The sequence below is a fragment of the Phodopus roborovskii genome, unplaced genomic scaffold, assembly GCF_943737965.1.
Source record: "Phodopus roborovskii unplaced genomic scaffold, PHOROB, whole genome shotgun sequence".
NCBI lineage: Eukaryota > Metazoa > Chordata > Mammalia > Rodentia > Cricetidae > Phodopus > Phodopus roborovskii.
In genome coordinates, this window is record NW_026125281.1 from 32,153,523 (window position 1) to 32,172,452 (window position 18,930).

Below are 18,930 nucleotides of genomic sequence, written 5' to 3' on the forward strand. Positions count from 1 at the left end.
AGGGCACAGACACTGAAAGAAACAATTAATAAATGGGACCTCTTCAAACTTAGAAGCTTCTGTAAGGCAAAGGACACAGTCGACAAGACCAAATGGCAGCCCACAGACTGGGAAAAGATTTTCACCAACCCTATATCCGACAAAGGGCTGATCTCCAAAATATACAAAGAACTCAAGAAACCAGTCAACAAAACACCAAATAACCCTATTAAAAATGGGGTACAGAACTGAAGAAAGAATTCTCAATGGAGGAAATCAAAAAGGCTGAAAGACCCATAAGAAAATGCTCCACATCCTTAGCTATCAGGGAAATGCAAATCAAAACAACTTTGAGATACCATCTTACCCCTGCCAGAATGGCTAAATTTAGAAACACCAGTGATGACTTATGTTGGAGAGGATGTGGAGAAAGTGGAACACTCCTCCATTGCTGGTGGGTGTGCAAACATGTACAGCCATTTTGGAGATCAGTATGGCAGTTCCTCAGGAAAATGGGAGTTAGTTTACTACAGGACCCGGCAATCCCCCTCTTAGGCCTATACCCAAATGATTCACATCCATGCAACAACGACATCTGTTCAGCTATGTTCATAGCAGCACTATTTGTAATAGCAAGAAGCTGGAAGTCACCTAGATGTCCCTCAATTGAAGAATGGTTAATGAAGATGTGGCACATCTACACAATGGAATACTACTCTGCAGAAAAAAATAATGGTATCTTGAAATTCGCAGGACAGTGGATGGCACTTGAAGAAACCATCATGAATGAGGTAACCCAGTCACAAAAAGATGTACTCACTCATATATGGATTTTAGACCTAGAGCAAAGGATCACTAGCCTATAATTCACACCACCAGAAGAACTAGGATACAAGGTGTATTCTAAGAGATTCATATAAAGTCCCTCACAGAACTGGGATGGTACAAGTCCCCCAGAGCTCAGGGGAAGTGGTGTGGCAGAGAATGGAGAGAGAAGTAGGAGAAAACGAGGGGGAGGAAAGGAAAATATGTGCGACCAGGAAGATTGAGCCTGGTTAGGAATAGAAGACAGGAAAGAAGGAGACAGCGAGAGAGAGAGAGAGAGAACATAAAAGAGGGAGCCAATATTGGTTTGAAGGTAAAATTGAACACAAAGAAAGGTTAAAGAACTACAAGACTGCTCCTAACTAACAATCTCAGCTTCCCTGGAAAGGCTATCATAAATGCCCTTCCAGGTGAGTGAGATCAACAAGTAACTTATTCATGGAGCTCTCAACTAATGTCTGTTGGAAACAGGAGCAAACACTCATACATAAACACTGAGTAGAAGTAGAACTCAGATGCAGATAGAGAGGACAAGACCAGGAGGCAGAAACACATAGAGACATCTTACCTGAACAAGGAGGAGCTAATGGGCCATCAGACTTATAGCTGGGATGCCAGCATGGGACTGACTCAGGCCCCCTTGAATATGGGTCTCAGCCAGAAGACTGAGCAGTGTAAGGAATCTCAGACAGTGGAGACAGGATGTATCCCTGGTGCACAAAAGGACTTTGCAAACACATTCCCCATGGAGGGATAACTGCCTTAATCTAGAGATAGGAGAGAAACCCTCTTCCCTACTTCACATGACCTGTCAGACCTAGATGACCCCAACTGGATGGCATTGCCCTACATATGGAATTGCAGTGGGGGATGGGAGGGGAGGGTGGTTAGAGTGCATGTGAGAGGGCAGAGAGGGTAAAAGGGAGGGAAGAAGGGAAGGAGAGAGGGAGGAAAGGAGGGAGGGAGGGAGAGAGAGGGAACTCGGATCGACACGTAAAATAATAAATTAAATTAAAAAAATGCTTTGACTCCAAAATTTATGTTCAAGGAAAAGTTACTGGGAAAAGGATTTCTATTTTTGTTTCCACAGAAAATCAAAAGATGTGAATTCCTTCCAGACTAGAAAATGGAAAGATCTCCCATGCTCTTGGATAGGTAGGATCAACATAGTAAAAATGGCAATCTTGCCCAAAGAAATCTACAGATTCAATGCAATTCCCATCACAATCCCAGCACAATTCTTCACTGACCTCCAAAGGATAATACTCAACTTTATATGGAAAAACAAAAGACCAGGATAGCTGAAAACAACCTGTACAATACTACTAGAGAGCTATAGTACTGAAAACAGCTTGGTATTGACACAAAAAGAGACAGGTAAACCAATGGAATCGAATCAAAAGTCCTGACATTAACCTACACACCTAGTAACACCTGATTTTTTACAGAACAGCTAAAAGTATCCAAGGGAAGGAGGAAAACATCTTAAAAAATGGTGGTGGCACAACTGGATGATAGTGTGTAGAAGACTATAGATAGACCCATGTCTTTCGCGATGCCCAAAACTCAAGTTCAAATGGATCAAAGACCTCAACATAATACAGCCACACTGAACCTCATACTGAACCTCTTAGAAGAGAAAGTGGTGGGTACCCTTGAACAATTTTGTAGAGGGGACCACTTCCTTAATTTAACAGTAGTATCACAGACACTGAGATCAACAATTAATAAATGGGACCCTCCTTAAACTGAGAAGCTTCTGCAAGGCAAAGAACATAGTTGACAAGACCAAATGGCAGTCCACAGACTGGGAAAAGATCTTCACTAACCCTACATCTGACAGAGGTCTGATCTCCAAAATTTACAAAGAACTCAAGAAACTAGTCACCAACACACACACACACACACACACACACACACACACACACACACACACACCCTATTAAAAATGGGGAACAGAACTGAAGAAAGAATTCTGTAAGAAGAAATCAAAAGGCTGAAAGGCACTAAAGAAAGTGCTCAAAGTCCTCAGCTATCAGGGAAATGCCTATCAAAACAACAATGACTTAAGTTTCTCTCCATTCAGTTTGATGTTGGCAGTTGGTTTGCTGTATAGGGGAAGGGAGGGAGGGAGGGAGGGAGGGAGAGGGAACTGGGATCGACATGTAAAATAATAAATTAAATTAAAAAAAAAATGCTTTGACTCCAAAATTTAAGTTGAAGGACAAGTTACTGGGGAAAAGGATTTCCATTTTTGTTTCCACAGAAAATGAAAAGATGTGGATTCCTTCCAGACTAATGTGGTTTGATCACGCCAGACTGCCTGAAACAGAGTACAAGCTGATCCTACATTCAAAACAGCTGGACAAAACAGCCCTACAGACTACAGCCAGGATATCTGAATCTTCTTCAAATCCCCAAGACAGTGCCCCTTACCAGCAGGAAGTAGTTTGGAAAGAATGACGCCCAAATTCCCAAATATTGTGTATAAATGTTTGTTTTCATTTAATTGGACTTTGTTATATAAAATTAAATAATACAAAAAAAAAAAAAAAAAAAAAAAAAAAAAAAAAACAACAATGAGATGCCATCTTACTTCTGCCAGAATGGCTAAAATTAGAAATACCAATGACAACTTATGTTGGAGAGGATGTGGAGAAAAGGGAACCTTCCTCCACTGCTGGAGGGAGTGCAAACACATACAGCCATTTTGGAGATCAATATGGTGGTTCCTCAGCAAAATGGGAATCAGTCTACCACAGGACCCGGCAATCCAGCTCTTGGGCATATACCCAAATGATCTACATCCATGCAACAAAGACATCTGTTCAACTATGTTCATAGCTGCGTTATTTGTAATAGCAAGAACCTGGAAAAAACCTAGATGCCACTCAACTGAAGAATGGATAAAGAGGATGAGGCACATTTACACAATGGGGGGGGGTCCAATGGAATGTTGAAATTCACAGGCAAATGGATGGAACTTGAAGAAACCATCCAGAATGAGGTAATCCAGTCACAAAAAGAGGAACATGGTATGTACTCACTCATGTATGGATTTTAGACATAGAGCAAAAGGATTACTAGCTTGTAATTCACACTGCCAGAGAAACTAAGATGCAAGTAGGAATCTAAGAGATTAATACAAGGTCCCTAACAGAGGGGAAAGGAATAAGATCTCCTGAGCATATTGGGGGTGGGGAGGGGGCAGTATGTGCAGATGGAGCCAGGAGAAACAATAGGTCAGGAGAGGGAAGCATATAGGACTAGGAAGATTGAGTTAGGGGAAATAGATGAGTGAAAGAGAGGAGAGAGAGAGAGAGAGAGAGAGAGAGAGAGAGAGAGAGAGAGAGAGAGAGAGACCATTATAGGTTCAAAGAGAAAACTGACTGTAAAGATATGTCCAGAAACCTACAAGACTGACCCCAACTAACAATTTGAGCAACAGTGGAAAGGCTACCCTAAATGACCTTACCTGATAATGAGATTGATGACTAACTTATCCACCATCATAGAGCCCTCATCTCATAGCTGATGGAAACAGAAGCAGACACCCACATCTAAACCCTGAGCCGAACTGGAATCCAGATGCAGAGAGAGAGGAGTCATCAGAAAATGGGGACAAGACCAGGCTACAGAAACCTACAGAGACAGCTGACCTGACCCTAGGGGGAGCTAATCAAACCAGCATTGGACCAACTCAGACCCCCTGAACGTGGGTCTCAGTAATAATGCCTGGTCTGTCTAAGGGGCCTTTGACAATGGATATATATGTGTCCATGGTGCACAAAAATGATATTGGTAGCACTTTCCCCATGGAAGGATACTCCCTTAATCTAGAGGCAGGAGGGAGGGCCTAGTCCCTACTCCAAATGACTTGACAGATTTTGTTGATTCCTTCTTGAAGGCATCACCCTCCCAGTGGAGTGGGCTGGGATAGTAGTCATGGGGGGGTGGGGAGGAGGATAGGAGGGAGGAAGGCCCAAAGGATGGGAGAGGGAACTGGGATCTATATGTAAAACAAAACAAAATAGAAAACAAACAAAAAAGAAAAATAGGTGTCTTCCATAGAAAATGAGATAAAGATGTAATTTTTAACAAAACTATGAAGAGATTTGTTTTATTTTAACATTGGTTCACATATGTTCACAGGGCATACAATTTCTGATAAAATCTTCATTTGAAATAGAACATGTGCATTTTATTATACTTTTCCATTAGTGCTTGAAAAAAGGTAGCATATATTATCCCACTGCATGTCAGGGCTGTCACTGGAACAAGAACTTAGATATCCATTGTTTTACTAATAAAACAGAAGGCAAGCTGGGAATATATGTTTTGTAATATATGTGGGAATGTATGGTCATGTGTTAATGGTCATTTGTTATACATCTGTGACTAACTAGGCACATATAGGGAAATTTTAATAATGTTTGGTTCATTTGTAAAAAAAAATGAAAATAGCATATATATTATGTTATTCATATACAACACACATGCACATATGTAGTTTTAAAATAATACTCCCAAGGACCAAAAACTTTGTAACAAACATCTCAGTATCAGGCACCTAAAACCTTCTTTATGGTTGTTGCTCAGAGGAGTCCAACAGATTGGACTATTGCGGTTGCCTCTGGTTATCTGCTGGAAATTAAAGGTAAGTCCATGATGCAGAAGATAACAAGTTTTTGGACAGGGGATTGGGAGGGTTTAAGCTAGATCTGACATAAAAGCCTCTTGCTTGAACACTGTCTTTCATAATACTCAAAGATGTTGCTGGAGTTTCTTGTCCCACCAGGTTTTGCCTCCCCTCCTCCCCAAATAAACACACAGAGACCTATATTAATTATAAAACTGTTGGCTGATAGCCAGTGCTTCTTATTGGCTAGCTCTGTCTTAATTATTAACCCATTTATATAAATCTATGTATTTTTTAAAGGACTGATTAAATTCTATTTTTAAATTATTTAAATTTTAAATTATTATTTTTTTAATTTACATATGAATCCCAGTTCCCTCTCCCTCCCTCCTTTCCTCTCTCCCTCCCATGCACCTCCCCATCACCCTCCCATCCCATCCCCCCCTACCCCCCTAACAATCCCCCCTGCCACTTCACAGGGAGGGTGATACATTCCAGGAGGGATCAACAAAATCTGTCAAGTCATTTGGAGTAGGGACTAGGCCCTCCCTCCTGCTTCTAGGTTAAGGGAGTATCCCTCTATGGGGAAGTGCTCCCAAAATCCTTTTGTGCACCAGGGATACATCCTGGTTCCACTGTCAAGAAGTCCCTTAGGCCACCCAGGCCTTCTAACTGAGACCCATGTTCAGTTGGTCCAATGTTGGTTTCCCAGCTATCAGTCTGGGGTTCCATTAGTTCCCCCTTGTTCAGGTCAGCTGTCTCTGTGGGTTACTGTAGCCTGGTCTTGTCCCCATTTTCTTATCACTCCTCCCTCTCTGCATCTGGATTCCAGGAGTTTGGCTCAGTGTTTAGTTGTGGGTGTACTTTCACATGGTCGTATCTTACTGGAGAAGGGTCCAGACCTGTTACTCCTTCCTCAGCTACATGATATCTCCTCATAGTCTCTCTCTGACTACCTTTCCCAGAATTCTCCTTGTCTCCTAGTCTCGCCCATCTTCCTGACTCTATTGGCCAAACAGTGTTTTATTCATCAACCAATGAGAGAACCATATACACAGAAGGACAACCTACTTCAGGAAGATGCGATGCAAGCTGCCAGGGAAGTATGCTATCAATAGTGCTGCTATTCAGCTGGTGTTTGTGAACAACCATCAGCTCTGGCTGCTGTGTAATTAAACATTTTACCTGTTGGATCGATGCCATGGACCATTTATCTGCTGTTTTGATTCAACCATTTTCTCTGTTGCTTCCTCTGTGTGTGTACATGTATACGTGTGGTGAATGCACATGTATGTGCACGTGTGAATTATAGGTAGAAGCGGTAAAGAGGGAAGAGAACGGTGCATTTTCTTCATTTTCCTATTGCTATGGTTAAACACCATGACCAAAAGAACTTGGGGAGGAAATATTTTTTTTCAGCTTATGCTGCCATGTCACAATTCATCATCAAAGGAAGTCAGGACAGTAACTTCAGCAGGGTAGGAACCTGGAGGCAGGAGCTGATGCAGAGGCCATGGAGGAGTGTTGCTTACTATTTCGCTCCTATTGTTTTGCTCACCGTGCTTTTTTTTTTTTTTTTTTTTTTTTTTTTAATAGAACTTAGGACCACCAGCCCAAGGATAGCACTACCCTCCATGTGCCAGCCCCTCTCCAAACAATCTCTAATGAAGACAATGCCTCATAACTGGATATTATGGAGGCATTTTTCTCAGTTGAGGTTCACTACTTTCAGATAACTCTAGCTTGTGTCAAGTGACATAAAACTAGCCAGAACACATATATCCTATCATTTTGTCTTTGGGAATCTATTAATTTCTCACTTCACTTTTTATCTTAGACAGTTAATATATACTAAACTCATGCCAGTTAAAGTGCTTTAATGTGTTAATTCTTCAAAGAATGCCTTGGGTAAAGTTTTCTTAATGGCATGCCCATTGTTTTTGGATGAAGTAAGTAAAGCTGGAAGAGGTGTAAAGCTTTACAAAGTCATCACAGTTTGTGAGAGACAGAACTAAGATTTAAATGTAAGCAGGTCTGTTGGCTACATCTATGCACTTACATGACAGACTGACAGCATGTTATAGATGCTTAATCAGGGCAAGTGTAGGAAGTACATCTCCAAAAATGTAGTGGGGGAAGAGGTAAGGCTAGAGTAATAAACACCCATATTCTGCAGGCTTGAGTTCATATCCAAAGAGCACTACATGTTTTATATAGAGAGAACAGCCAAGTAGAACATTGATACACAGAGGACACAACAAACTCAAGATATTCAAAGTACAACTTAACGATTATTGCTATAATATGAATATTTTTTTGTTAAGAGGAATTCTTGTATTCTTAAAAGTAAAAGTCAAGGGGGTGTGGGGAGACACAGCTGAATTATTTTAGTTCATGACTACCAGTCAATTCTGGCTGTTGCAAAAAACTCTTCCATAACTCTTTTATAACTCAATGGTTTTGTCCCCTTTAAGAGATTTCTTTAAATTAAAATATTTACATATTAATACTATAATAATATGGTGTTTGTGTCAAACTAAATTATGTGTGAAGAAAAAGGGATAGGTAGGGGTATAAATAAAAGGTATAAGTAAAAGATTAAATTGGATTTAACAGCTAAAGTTGGAAAGCAGATTTTGAATATTTATTATATCACCTACATGCTTTTGCATTTGTTAAAGCAGCATCCTATAGTGGTCACCCATAGAATTATGTAGTTTTCTTGAACCTTACTAGCCCCATAATCATACCACCAAAATGTTAGGGAGTCTGAACTTTTCTTACCAGTTTCCTGTGCCCCAGATGGTATTCAGTGAGCCATGTTGGCAAAAGCCATGGGGACTTCAGGAAGGGGTTGTGTGGAAAGCAGTATGATGTGATAAGGGCTTATACTATCTCCAGCTGCCTTACAGAAGCCCTTCTCACTCCATCCAGATACCTGACAGATATAGCTGGGAAAAAGTGAGACTCTGAATGGGGCCAAAGAGTATATTATGTGTTTAGACTCTATGTCTAAGAGACTTAGAGTCAAATTTATACTCATAAAGGCTTTAAAGAATAAATTAATAGGAATATTAATTAATTAATGGAAAATTCTAGTTGGTGCATTGTGTATTTTGTTTTGTTCTTCTTCAAAATACTAGCCAAGCCTTGTTGAGTTTAGACACAATTTATTCCTGAGATGTAGGTATAGTTTTGGAGTTGGTCTGCATAGGATATATTATTACATATATCTCTATCAGATACAGAATAAAGCAAGAATAATAGCTGAGAGATGATTTTTATATAGACACAGAAAGATGGATATAGTTTATTGATCAAAAATTTATGAGTAAATTATGCATAACATTGTATTCTCTTGCTTCTCATGTACTTGTGAGGCACACCAAGATAAACTATGGAGCATTCCTTTGGACTTTCACAGAACAGTGTAACCAAATTCTTATTCACGAGAAATCTGGAATGGGAGCAGCATTTTCATTCATGGCACTTATAGTAATAGACACAGGGTTAGATGCCATCTAAAACATTAGCACTGTGTCAACACTCCTCAGCTTGTGGTTGAAGGTTGGAGATGGAGTTCAGTAGCAGAGTATCTGCCTAGCTTGAAGTTGTGAGTTTGATCACTAACACCAAAACAAAACAAAACAAAACAAACAACAAAAACCAAAAAAACAAAATAACAAAAACCAAAAAAAACCAAAAATCAAAATCCAAACAAACAAAAAACAAAACATAAAACAAGAAGAAAATCCCAAACTAAATCCAAATAAACAGAGCTTCAGTGAGCTGGACATGGGAGCCAGCTCTCATGAGAATTCAAAATGCCAAGACAGATAGATGCAGACAGCAACGCAGGGTTTTTGGTTTGAGTCTTTCCAGCATCAGATTGGACAGTGCCCGTGGTTCCTTCTCCCATGGACTTGGAGTTGTTCTTCAAGGCAAAACTGTGCAATCACAATGTAGGTTCATACTTAACATTTATTGCCATGAAAACCTCTGATTTCTCTTTCCCAGCTTAAAAAATAGTGGCATACATAAAAATGACATTTATGGAAGGACAGCATTGCTAGGGGTAGAGTGAAGAGTGAATTGTTCATTGCTGGGGTTTAGAACCCAGCCTGTGCTGATCCAATGACTGAGCTACAGGCATTAACAATTTTCTGCCATCTAGTGGATAATTCAGAGTGCAAATTGAGACTTTATTGAATCCCTCTCTGACTGGAAGGAAAGGATTTGTACAAGTAAAACAATCTTTCCACCAGCTGAACTTTAAATGATTTTTCCCCCAATAAAAAATAAAATACAAAATTATTGTTTTGTTATTTTTCTTAATGTTTAATGCTTTTTAACTGTCTTAATAATTACATAAATCAAGTCATCTATTTCTGATTGATTAACGAGATTTGTGATACAGTCAAAGGTGCTTATATTTAGTTTTTACATTTTTTTTCTTTTCCATCTTGTTCTTAATCTTGACTCTCTGACTTAAAATGCTGATTTATTTTTAACTCAACTGAGGGAACATAGAGAACAAATACTGACTCTTTGTGTTTCAGTTTCTCCTTCTGCTAATGACAGTGTATACTTCCTAGGTTTACTGGAATGACTTAATTCATTGCAAAACACTTAGTTTTCAATGTCATTGTTCGACTGTGTGGTGGTAGTGCCTGCCTTTAATTCCAGCATGCAGGAGTAGGAGGCAGAGGCAGGTGAATCTTTGTGAGTTCAAGGCCAGCCTGGTCTACACAGAGAAACCCTGACTCAAAAACTCCAAAACAAACAAACAAACAAAAAAGAAAAACAAGAACAACAACCCCCCCAAAAAACTATCAATATCCCTGTTTGTACCAGTGTCATTTCATGTGTGTTGACTTCTACTACTTTCGACAAAGATGTTTAGAGGTGGCCTTTCCTATGACAGGAGTTAACAACAATTAGTGACAAAAGGGACTGTGAATCTGAAATACAGCAAGGGAGGCTTTATGGGAGGGGTTGATATGAAAAAAGGGAAGATAAAAAATGATGTAACCATTTTATAATCTCAAAAATTAAGATTAAAAATTAAAAACAAAAGCAAAACAATGAAATCCCAGGCAGCAGCACAGAGTAACCCCAAGGACACAGCAGTGGCACACATACCTCGGTGCTAACAAATGTTTTCCAATTGACCTAAGGTCTGTTCAATAAGAGGAAAATTTTGCCTGGTACTGGAAACTTAGCCAACTACCCAGGGCTAATGAAGTCACAGATATTGAAGAATTTACAACCACCAGTATACTAAAGCAGGATAATCACTAACTACCTTCTAAATATTTTCTTTATTCTTTATGAGGCAGTGGCGAAGATTCCATTTTCAAGAATGTATAATTAATTCAGTGTGGAAAATGCTGAAAAGGAGGGCTGTAAGGGGATGGATTCAGGAAGTAAGATAATGGAGATTAAGGAGAGCCATAAAGACAAGATTGGCTCATGATCAGATATGAATGAAGCATCACTCTCAGGGAACTGCACACAAGTATATTTTTACTGGGGATGAGTACTTAACTCTGGAGGTTTGAAGCAGACAAAGACACTAAGTCAAACTGATGGGGGATGTGCTTCTGTATATATGTTTCTCTTATTGTTTGATGAATAAAACACTGTTGGCCAATAAGGCAGGAAGATAGGTGGGACTAGGAGACAAGAGAATTCTGGGCAAGATAGACAGAAAGAGACCTTGAGAAGATGCCATGTAGCTTTCAAAGGAGTAACAGGTCTGGACCCTTATCTGGTAAGCCAAGACCACGTGGAAATACATAGAGTAGTAGAAATGGGTTAATAATTAAGACAGAGCTAGCTGATAAGCCCTAACATTTGACCAGCAGTTTTACAATTAATATAGTCTCTGTGTGCTTATTTGGGGATGAGAAAGGTGTTGGGACCTGGCAGGACAAGAACCTCTGCAACAATAAACTTGCCTCTGCCTTTATGCCTGTGTTTGTATCAGGTGTATACTGAGGGGAGGTTAGATGATGATTTCATATATGGGAGATAATTAGCAGAAAATTTAAAGTATTATTTTCCCTCAAAGTCACAAACTAAAAGTTATCATTTTGCTTTTATACTTGAGAATCAAAGTAGTTAGCTTTGATATTACTCTCTGCAAAGTGGCAACAACTTTATTTTGGCAGCTAGAAACATGCCTGTTATAAGGGATAAAAGATTTTCTGAAAAATCTGAGACTTAAAAGTGGAAGTATCAGTATGTCTTGTGTTTCCTTTCTTGCAGTCTCCATATTTTGGAATTGATTTTCATGTTGAACTCACTGCAGCAGAGATGCTGAGTAGGTAATGACCTAAACTAATGAACCACTTACTTTCTGGAATTCAATCCAAAGTAATTATGCAAATTATCTGAATGTCCAGCCAACAAGGCTTAGTGCACATTCAGATTAGCAGGATAGAAGACTGGAAGGAAGGGACAGGTAAAGTTTAACAGAGGAAGAATAAGAGGATGGTCCTATCAGTAAATGTTGTCCCAGTATGATAATCAAATTTAAGATGTTCATAGCTGTCCACAATCAGCAATGGGTTAAAACACATTGAGTGTACTTTGGGAAGACTCAGTAAATACACATTGTCATTTGTTCTAGTTTACTTTCCATTTCTGTAATAAACACAACCAATAGCATCTTAGAGAGGAAAGGACTTATTTTAGCTTATACTTTCAGGCTACAGTTCATCACTACAGGACATCAGTGCAGAAACTCTAGCAAGAATGGACACAGAAACTACCGAGGAACACTGCTTGCTGACTTGCTCTCTGGTTATCTCTCAGCTAGCTTTCCTGTCTAGCCCAGGTCCACATCTTTAGGATTGTTGCTACCCACAGTGGGTTGGATCCTATCAATCCATTGACTAACCAAGGCCACAGTACAACCTGATTTGAGGCAATTCTTCAATAGAGGTTCCCTCTTTCTAGATGACTCTAGGTGTGTCAAACTGACAATACATGATAACCCGGATACAGTTTAACAAATCTGGCACTAGGGAAATATTCAGGGATCCCTTGTGGAATCTGAGCAATAGTGGAGAGGCTACCTTAAATGCTGTTCCCCTATAATGTGTTTGATAACTTATCATCCTAGAGCCTTCATCTTGTAGCTGATGAAAACAGAAGCAGAGATTCACAGCCAAGCACTGAGCCAAATTCCTGAAATCCAGTTGTAGAGAGGGAGGAGTGATGAGCAAAGGGGTCAAGATCACACTGGGTGAAGCCAAACAGCTGACCTGAGCAAGTGGGAGCTCATAGACTCCAGACTGACAGCTGGGGAACCAGCATAAGACTGAACCAGGCCCCTGAATGTGGGTGCCAGTTGGGGGGGCCTGGGCAATCTATGTGGCCTCTGGCAGTGGAACCAATATTTATCCCTAGTGCATGAATGGATTTGGGAGCACATTCCCCATGGAGTAATACTCTCTCAGTCTAGATACACAGGGGAAGGCCTAAGTTCTGCCACAAGTGATATGATCTCTCATGGAAGACCTCACTCTTTCCGAGGAGTGGATGGGATGTGGGATGGGTGATTTGTGGGGGGAGTGGGAGGAAGAAAGGGAGGGGGAACTGGGATAGGTGTGTAAAATAAATTTTTAATTTAAATAAAAATTAATTTAAAGAAGAAAAAAGATAGGTATGTACAATTATAATTCCAGTTGTTTATAATCACATGATGTGACAAACACTTCCTTTTTAAAAATTTATTTTACACGTCGATCCCAGTTCCCCCTCCCTCCCTCCCTCCTTCACTTTTACCCTCTCTGCCCTCTCACATGCACCCTAACAACCCTCCCCTCCCATCCCCCCACCCCAATTCCACATGTAGGGCAATGCCATCCAGGTGGAGTCATGTAGATCTGACAGGTCATTTGAAGTAGGGACTAGGGCTTCTCTCCTGTCTCTAGATTAAGGCAGTTATCCCTCCATGGGGGATGTGTTTGCAAGGTCCTTTTGTGCACCAGAGATACATCCTGGCTCCACTGTCTGAGGTCCCTTAGACTGCTCAGTCCTTCTGGCTGAGACCCATATTCAGGGGGGCTTGAGTCAGTCTCATGCTGGCTTCCCAGCTATCAGTCTGGTGGCTTCTTCAGGTAAGCTGTCTCTATGTGTTTCTGCAGCCTGGTCTTGTCCTCTCCGTCTGCATCTGGGTTCTAGTTCGACTAAGTGTTTATGTATGGGTGTTTGCTCCTGTTTCCAACAGGCATTAGATGAGGGCTCCATGGATAAGTTAGTTGTTGATCTCACTCTCCGGGAAGGGCATTTATGGCAGCTTTTCCACAGACGCTCAAATTGTTATTTGGCGGCAGTCTTGTAATTCTCTAGACCTTTCTTTGTGTTCAATTTTATCTTCAAATCAATATTGGCTCCCTCTTTTATGTTCTCTCTCCTGTCTTCTATTCCTACCCGGACTCAATCTTCCTAGTCGCATGTGTTTTCCTCTCCTCCCCCTTGCTTTCTCCTACTTCTGACAAACACTTCCTTATTTAGGAATGTCTGGTTTAATCTAAAAGCTATCTATATGTAATAAACTTTGAGGTCCTAGAGGCATCTTCAGGGACCCATGTGAATGCTGGTTGGAAAGGGCATACAAATTCACATGGTCAGAAGACACTGGTATCAAAATGAAAGGTCCTAAGGGATTATTTGAAGTTGCAGGTATGAATTTGCCATCTAGCTGCTTTTCACACTAAAGCTAAAGCTATTTACACATTATTCATGGTTATTGCCAGTATAGAAAGAACATCAGTGTAGCAATAAACAGTGCTTCTAAAACTACAAGTAACTTGGGTACTCACTGGGTGTCAACCAAGTCTCAGATGTTTACTGAAGTGCTAATTTTATGAAATACAAATATGATACAGGACACAAAAGGGCTAACTGATCTTCAGAAACTTTATAATAAGCTGGAAAATGCCAGTAAGATTTGAATTAGGTTTCTTATATCTAGTTTCATATCCTCAGCTTTTTAAGATTTGTAAAATAGATTTTCACTTGAAAACTGAGACTTCAGCTTCAGTTTTAGTACTTCACTAAATGTAACCCAGCAAGGAAGTGGAACGACTGGGATTGGTTTATTTTTTTGAGGTTGTAATTATACAATTTGCCCTTTTCATTTCTCTCTCCAAACCTGCCCACCAACCCCTTCTTGCTCTCTTTAAATCTACAGCCTTTTATTTCATAAATAGTTGTTACAAACATATGTGTATGTATATGCGTATATATTCACAGTTATAATGGGCTTAGTCTGTAAGTTATTTGAATTGTTGTAGTACCATTTAGTACTGGATAATCATTTGAGGAAGACTATTTCTCCTTCTCTCAGTATTCCTAAGTTGTTTGCAGTACTTTGTGTGGAGTTGAGGAGCTTTCTCCATCTACTTTGGCATATCTATTGTTGTCCTTGTTCAGCTCAAATTTAGGTAATAGTATTGGTAAGACTGTATATTCATACATTCATACATTCGTGGCTTCTAAGATTACTAGTAGACAGGGTCTCACAGCAAAATCCTGATCCTCTGGCTCTTAAAATCTTACCATCTGTCCACAATGATCCCTGAGCCTTAGGTGTCTAAGTTGTCATAAAGATGTTTTCACTAGGATTGAGTTCCCCAACTTGGTATTTTGATTGTTTATGGTTTTCTTTAATGGGCTCCATGTGTTGCAAAGAGTTTTCTTGTTGAGGGATGATGACTATACTTATGTGAGTATAATTAATCACCACCAGTATGGCAAATAACCCTAAGGATGCAGTTGTGGCATGTATATACCTTAGTGGTAACCAACAATTCCCGAATTGGACTGATCTGATCAACAAGAAAGAAATTATGCCTAGTACTGGAAACATAGCCAACTAGTGAAGTCATGGACCTTGGAGAATACAACCCAGTTTTTCTTGCTATAAACTTTATTCATTCTTATTCCTAACTATAATAAACCAAGATGTTTAAACGTCTCTAAAAATTATACAAGAAACTAAAGAAACATTAAATTTTTCTCGAGATGAGGTAAATCTGACTTTGCTTTTGATGTAACTTAAAAATTTGACAGGCAAGTGAGAGCAGAAATCTTTGGCAAAGAAAGCAGTTGGGTAGGAATACAGAAATAGGGAATGGTGACATTGGAGAAGAGATTCCAGGGAACAACTGAGATGTTGTGTTATTAGGAGACAAAATGAAAACAGGTAGTTTTTAAAGCTTTATTGATATAGTTTATATATCATAGAGTTTGTCCAGTTTAATTGTACAAATAAATTATTTTTACTAGTTTTACAAAATAGTGCCATCATCACTATGAATGCTTTTTTTCTACTTTCAGTTTTCCTAGTGTATGTATGTATTCATTGTACATGGTAACACATGAGGACAGTTTCATATATGTATACACTCCCATAATCAGTTTAAGAACATTAATTTTTAAAATTTTGTGTGGGTTTTTAGCCTACAAGTATTTCTGTGTACTATGTGCCCACGGATGCCAGAGAGGGTATTGGATCCCCTGTAACTGGAATTACATCTGTGAGCTATGCTGTTGAGTGCTGGGAAATGAACCTGGGTTCTCTGGAAGAGAAGCCAGTGCTCTTACTATTTGTCCAGCCTCCATAAATCAGGTTTAGAATTTTTCTTCTCAATCAACAAAGATCATTCCTGTCCATTTACAGTGAAGGAATTATGATGACAGAGAAGTAGATGGTGACATCATGGATGCCATCACAAGAAAGAATTTGGAGAAGTAAGGAGAAGTCAACAATAACAAATGCCTCATAGCAGTATGTAAAGAGATCAGTGTATCTGCTGGTGGCATCTGAGGGATTTCCACAGAAAAGAGATATTAAAATGTAGATACCATGCCTAAAATTTTCTTAACATTTTGCTTATATATTTTGGTTCCTTTGAATTTCATGTAATTATGGTAGATTTTTACTCTATTATATAAGGAAAACAGTATTCATTGGAGTCCAAGTTTAACCTATATTTTTATGAATGCCACTTTTTAAAACAACTACTCTCCTTTCCCTCCTATTTACCCTTTGTCCACACATTCATTCTCTGCCCAAGGCCTTGGGGTGGAGTGAAGATGGAAGTTTTTGTTCTGCTTGGTTTCACAGCTGGTTAGCCCCAAATAAACATATGAACACTATATTAATTATTAAACTGTTGGGTGATGACTCAGGCTTCTTAATGGCTAGCTCTCTCTTAATTATTAACCCATTACTACTAATCTATGTATTTCTACATGGTTTTTATCTTACAGGAGAACTTCCAGCATCCTATCTTCCAAGTAGCTACATGTTGTCTCTTCCTGGCAGCCTCTCTCTGCATCCCTCTCTCCAGAATTCTCCTCATCTGGTAGTTCCTCCTATACTCCCTGCCTAGCTACTGGTCAATCAGTGTTTTAGTCATCAACCAATAAGAGAAACATATATATAGAAGGACATCCCCCATCAGTGGAGCTGCTGGGAAAATAGTTTGGTTAATGACATTCCAGGCACAGCTCAGGATTTAAAGAGAAAACTATTACATTCTATATCCATTAAATTAGATTTTCTGTTCTGTCACTGGGTGGATGTCTGTTGAGCTCATTAATGTTACTGAGTCAAACAACTTTTATAAACATCTGCTCCATAAGTTTATGTTCATTGTTGGGAAAATACTTTAATATGCAATTTCCTCCCATGTGGGCTATAATTCTATCAAAATGTGCTGCTTATTTTCTCAAACACAGATGCATGCAGTCCTGTCATTACAGATACACACAAACTGGCTTTCCTTTAAAGTGCGTAAACCTGGAGCCTGAGCCCTTTGTGTTCTTTTTTAAATCTCCTTTATGATTTCCAATTTTAGAAATAACTGTAAATGGAGTTTTTAATTGGTCTAAGTAATGAAAACCTGGAGTCAGATATGGAGGAAAATTCTGAGAGATCAGAGAAGAAGGAGTAAGCCACAATACACCTTACCTCCTTAGTCTCTTAGCAGAGAAGACAGCAAGTTCGTTTTTCTCCCTGCTTATATCTGTTTCTACCCAGCTATCTCACTTCCTGTCTGTCTGTACAGACCTCCAGACCTCGATGGTTGGCTAGTGGCAAGCTGCATTCTCTTACCCTCAGACAGGCTTTATTTGTACAAACAAGATATCACTACATATTCCCCTTTTGTGTCTAAAATTTTAAAAGAAGGTTATAACTAATAGAAGAAAAACTATAAACAAGTACAATAACTATATACAATACATACAGACAGTAAGTACATCAACAATGAATAGTCCATTAGCATTTGACAAATTTACAGAAAATGTTTTATTCTAATTTGCATTATCAAATTATCTTTTAATGTCTTTCAAATATATTATACTTAACACATCTTTAGTCAGTTTCTTTACTAAGTCTGGCAAACAAGGAAAACTATAACTATACTATCTAGTCTTCAACTTTCTCAGAGACCTGAGAAGGAAATAATATTAACTGAGTAAACAGGAAGTGTAAGCTAGAGACTTCTGAAAAATGTGAGAAATGACAAAAATAGATGACGGCCTGGATAGTCTCCCAAGGTTATTCTCCAATGTTGGGGCATCCATCTTTGGCATATAGTCCTAGTATATCTGACAAACATATCCGTGAAGCAGGATATTCTGAAGGACTGGACTGCCTTGTTATGGAAAGGATTTCGTCACACTCTTTGGTGTCATGTTTGTCCAATTTGTATAGCATACTGTCAGCAGTCAAGGCAAGGGCACTTTCTTGTCCAATGGCTTACCTTTGCCACAAAGAAAGTAAACTCCATGTGGAGTTTCTTTAGTGCCCATCATCTTCCCTGAGGCTGCCAGGAGCAGACATGTTTCATTGTCATGAAAAACCATAATAAACCATTTTAAATGCCGTATTCTGAAAGTCTTTGAAAGGTTTTGAAAAATACCTATGCATTTGAAATGTATCTCTCTAGATCTAGAAAACTTAGCATAACTATGTTTTGACTATTCTAGATGACAATTTATAATCTGTATTTAATTATAGATTACATTTCAAAAAGAGCTTATAAACATAATGCCTAAAGAAGAGTAGAAATATATGTACAACAAAATTGACATTAAATTTGTATCAATAAACCAAAATCCATACCAGTCTGTATTCAGTCTACAGTTACACTGAGGAAAAGATTGCCCCTGCCTTGGTAGAGGTAAGAACTTTTAGTGGTTGCTTTCTTTGCTTTGCTTTTCTGATCTCCAGGAAAGTTTTATTAGCTCACACACACACACACACACACACACACACACACACAAATCACCACAGAATCTTTCTGTTGTGTTGGTAATATATAATTTATATAAAATTCATATTTCATAGTTTCTGAATTCTGCATTAACATCTGTCCTCGTGGTATACTTTCTTAAGTATTACAGGGATAAGAGAAGAACCTCAATTTTTGAGACAGTGATTTCTCATTTGAACTTTTTTT